Source organism: Neovison vison, chromosome 1 (genome assembly GCF_020171115.1).
Source record: "Neovison vison isolate M4711 chromosome 1, ASM_NN_V1, whole genome shotgun sequence".
Lineage (NCBI taxonomy): Eukaryota > Metazoa > Chordata > Mammalia > Carnivora > Mustelidae > Neogale > Neogale vison.
In genome coordinates this window covers 279467378-279472553 of record NC_058091.1, presented here as the reverse complement: position 1 = coordinate 279472553, position 5176 = coordinate 279467378, and the positions used below count along the sequence as shown (strand labels likewise).

The window sequence follows — 5176 nt, the reverse complement described above, 5'->3', positions numbered from 1 at the left end:
ATAGCAATTTCTCATCAGAAACCATGGAAATGAGAAGACAGGGACATGACATAATCCAAGTGTTAAAAGAAAAAATTGCTAAATAAGAATTCGATACCAGCGAACTATTCTCCAAAGAGGAAGGAAAAAATAAGGCACTGAAATTAAAAAATAAAATTAAAAACAAAAAAACAAACAGAAAAATAGAGAATTCTTTGCTAGCAAACCTGTCCTCCTAGAAATATTAAAGGGAGTTGTTCAGGCTGGAATGAAAGAACATTAGACAATAATTTGAAACCACTAAAAAAATAATAATAAGCACTAACAAAGGGAACTACATACACACACACACACGTATATATACATATATAAAATAGTAAATATAAATATAGTATATAAATATAAAAGACAGTATAAATATAGTGCTTTTCTTGTAACTGGACTCTTCCCCTCCTGATTTAAAAGACAACTGAACAAAGCAATAGTTTAAAACTCCTGTTTGTGCCATTTAATTTTCTACATTTACCTTTATTTGCCTGGGAAGAATCCTCTCCATTAGAAAATCTGGAGACCTTTGCAAAGAAAAGATTTTGAATAGGTTTTTCTATTTCTTCCTGTTGGAAATATACTTTATGTGTTTTTTCTCAGGGACTTTTTTATTTTCTCAACTGTTTTTGTGAGTTGCTTCACAGTTCTGTTCTTTCTTATAATGTTTAATTGTAGTACTATAATTATTGATTATATTTTGCTTTTATTTTAGTGGATCCCAAAGAGCCCCACAGCTGATATGTTGCATTTTTATTCTTCATAATAACTCAGTGGGAGCCAATAGAAATCCAGAACACTGGAACACCTACCTGGGTGGCTCAGTTGGTTAAGCATCCACCTTCAGCTCAGGTCATGATCCCAGGGTCCTGGAATGGAGCCCCACATCACGCTCCCTGCTCAGTGGGGATCCTGCTTCTCCTTTTCCCTCTGAAGTTCCCCCTGCTTATGCTCTCTCACTCTCTGTCAAAAAAATAAATAAATAAAATCTAAAAAAAGAAAAAAAAAGAAAAAAAAAGAAAGAAAAGAAAAGGAAAAGAAAAAGAAAAAGAAATCCAAAACACTGATAAGGAAATAAGGAACAGCTTATGTGCCAGTCACTAGAAATAACTAAGAATTTGGTGAAGGGAGAGATTTCCTAGCTTGTGGCATTTGCTTCTACTATGCCATGCTGCACAAAGTACACACTGGCATATGTTCTCATTAGGATTTGCAGAGTAAGTCTGACTTCTAGTCACTGTAAAATAAAACTTCCTTTGTAGTAATGATCTGGTTGTTATCTTTAGGCTAACACCAGACTTCTGGTATCTAATTTTAGTTCTTCTTTGAATGGTGTTAGTCGCTTTTGTTTTGTTTTGGTTTGGTTTTGTTTTTCCCTCCACACTCATTGCATGATTGAGATTGGACATTTGTGAAATATATATAGTTACTACTCCACATTGGTATTCTGAAGTTGAATGAATGATTTTTGCGAGACAGGAGAGAAGTCAAAACTTTAATTCAAATTTACAGATACAAGGTAGGTGTACTGAGAGCAGGCATGCCTTGGTATATTGTCCTTCACATACATTGTGTTTTTTACACATTGAAGGTTTGTGGTAACCTATGTTGAGTGAAATGGTCAGCACCAAAAATATTTTCTCCAAAAAATATTTGCTCACTTCATGTCTCTGTCACATTTTGGCAATTCTCACAATATTTCAAACATTCTCATTATTATTATTATTATGTCTGCCACAATGATCTGTGATCAGTGAGCTTTGAGGTTATGATTACAATTGTTCTGAGGTGCCATGGACTGTGCCCATGTAAGTCTTAACTGATAATGTGTGTGTTCTGATTCCTTTACCTACCAAACTCTTCTGTCTCTTTCCCTCTCTTCAGCCTTGCTGTTCTCTGAGACAAAATAATATTGAAATCAGGCCTGTTCATAACCTTACCATGGCCTCTAAGTGTTCAAGTAAAAGAAAGAGTCGCATGTTTTTCACTTGAAATCAAAAGCTAGAAACAGTTAAGCTTAGTCAGGCAGGCACAGAGAAAGCTGAGATAGGCTGAAATCTAAGAGGCCCCTTACGATAGCCAAACAGTCAAGTTGTAAATGCAAAGGAAAGTTTTTGAAGGAAATTAAAAGTGCTACTACAGTAAACACACAAGCGATAAGAAAGCAAAACAGCCTTATTGCTGATACGGAGAAAGCTTTAGTGGTCTGGAGAGAGTTCAAGCTACAACATTCCCTTAAGCCGAAGCCTAATCCAGAGCAAAGCCCTGACTCTTTTTAATTGAATGAAGCCTGAGAAAGGCGAGGAAGCTGCAGAAGAGTCCGAAGCCAGCAGAGGTTGGTTCCTGAGGTTTAAGGGAAGAAGCCATCTCCAGAACATCAAAGTGCAAGGTGCGGCCGCAAATGCTGATGTGGAAGCTGCAGCAAGTTTGCCAGAAGATCTAGTGAAGTTCATTAACAAAGATGGCTCCACTCAGCAGCAGACTTTCTGTGTAGAGGAAACAATCTTCTATTTCAAGAAGGTGCCATCTAGGACTTTCCTATCTGGAGAAAGGAAGTCCATATCTGGCTTCAAAGCTTCAGAGGACAAGCTGACCCTCTTGTTAGGGGCTGAAGCAGCTGGTGACTTCAAGTTGAAGTCAACACACATTTACCATCTGAAAATCCTAGGGCCCTTAAGAATTATGCTAAATTTAATCTGCCTGTGGTTATAAATGGAACAACAAAGCTTGGATGACAGCACATCTGTTTACATGGTTTACGGGGTATTTTAAGCCCCTGTTGAGAATTACTCCTCAGAAAACAAAGATTCCTTTCAAAGTATCACTGCTCACTTACAGTGCACCTGGTCACCCAGGAGCTCTGATGGAGATGTACAAGATGAAGGTTGTCTTCATGCCTGCTAACACAACATCTATTCTTTAGCCCATGGATCAAGGAGTAATTTTAACCCTCAAGTATTATTATTTAAGAAATATATTCCATAAGTCTACATCAGTCACAGTAATCCCTCTGATGGATCTGGGCAAACTCAGCTGAAAACCTTCTGGAAAGGTTCGGCCAGTATAGGTGCTATAAAGAACATTCATGATTCATGGGAAGAGGTCAAAATATCAACATAAACAGTTCAGAAGAATTTCATTCCAGCTCTCCTAGATGACGTCAAGGGGTTCAACACTTCAATGGAGAAAGTAACTGCAGATTAGAAATATCAAAATAGTACGAGAACTAGAATTAGAAGTTGAACTTAACGATGTTAGTGAATTGTCACAATCTCATGATAAAACTTTCACAGATGAAGAGGTGCTTCTTATGGAGGAGCAAAGAAAATGGTTTCTTGAGATGGAATCTACTCCTGTTACAGATGTTGTAAAGATTCCTGAAATGATGCCAAAGCATGTAGAATATTGCATATACTTAGTTGGTAAATCAGCAGCAAGATTTGAGAAAAATTGAATCCAATTTTGAAACAGGTTCTACTGTGGGTAAATGCTGTCAAACACCATCCCACACTTCAGAGAGTGTTCACAAAAGGAAGAATCAAAGTGGTGAACTTCATGGTTGTCTTATTTTAAACAATTGCCACAGCCACCCCAATGTTCAGGACCCACCACCTTGATCAGTCAGCAGCCATGGGCTTTGAGGCAAGACCCTCTGCCAACAAAATGATCATGACTCACTGAAAATTCAGATGATGCTTAACGTGTATTAGCAACAAAGTATTTTTAAATTAAGGCATGTATTTTTTTTAAGATATAATGCTTTTGCACACTTAAAAACAATAGTATAAATATAACTTTTATATAAAAACTGTAGCATAAAGACAACTTTAAATTATAACTGGTAAACTTAAAAAATCATTTGACTTGCTTTATTGTGGTATTCCCTTTATTGCAGTGGTCTGGAAGCAAGCCTGAAATATCTCCAAGGACGTCTGTACTGCAAAGTCATCTCTTTTCTTCACCACTGTCTCATCTTTCCCCACTGTTATACCTTTCTTTCACTTTGTTTATACATTTTCTCAATTCCTCATTAAATTCCTCTTAGCTTGACTAAGAAGTAAATGATTCTGAGCTCAAATAGGAACTTTAGTCTTAAAGGAGCACCTCCTATCCTCCAGGATTCTACACTACTTCTATGTGTGCACTCCACTAAGCAATTTGCCGTTTCTGTACTTCTAAGTATAAAACAGCTTAAGCAACACTGCAGTTAAACAGTAAATAACTTTGACATAGGGGCCTTTCTGTCTAAAGAATGACAGTGTTGTGAACTTAGACTTGGATCCCAGTGTGGTATACAATCATCTGTATGAAGTGGCCACCGATCTCTTTGGCATCATCTTTCATATTTTGAAATTCTTTCTAGAATGTAAACATCTTTTTTAAAAAAAATATATTTATTTATTTATTTGACAGAGAGAAAGAGAGCACAAACAAGGAAAGCAGCAGAGGGAGAAGAAGGCTCCCCGCAGAGCAGAGAGCCCAATATGGGACTCAATCCCAGGATCCTGGGATCATGACCTGAGCTGAAGGCAGATGCTTAACCAACTGAGCCACCCAGATGCCCTAGCATGTAAACATCTTGAGGGTAGGAGTGTTTTTATTTGTTTGCTCCTTTTAAAAATCGGTTTATTACATTATTCTCAATGGCTGACAGAGGGCACCGTTAAATAAAGACTGACTGAAAAATTAGTACCTCTCAGGGAATAACTGAACTAATCACAAATAGTATTTAATTCTAAATTTTCAATTCTAAATTTTCTACGGTTTTATAACTATATTTTACAATTAAAGGGATATAATAAGTATACATTTCCATATTATACAAGTAACACAGGAAGTAATGAAATGAAAGAAATACAACATTATTACTTGACTTAAATGTCCTTTGGGTCAATTAATCCTGACTTTCCATCTCAAGGCAATACTACCACACTATTAACTTAAAATTTCTATTTACAATCTCCACCAGCTGTTTTTTGAAACGACTCTATTCCTTTCCCAGATCCCACTCTAGGTAAAATGTTCTTTTAGCTAAAATGTCGTAAGAATTTTTTTTAACTGTTTTTCCATTTCTCTCAGAAGCTGTCAATGTCAACTCCATCAGGCTCATTTTATCAAAGAAGCTCCAAGTCTTTGGCTTAGTTATAAGAAA

At 36.6% G+C, this 5176-nt stretch overlaps 1 pseudogene; it reads left to right on the top strand.

Moving 5' to 3' along the window:
* The first annotated feature begins 1965 nt into the window (after window positions 1-1965).
* On the top strand, window positions 1966-3691 carry LOC122893498 (annotated as a pseudogene).
* Window positions 3692-5176: the final 1485 nt, after the last annotated feature.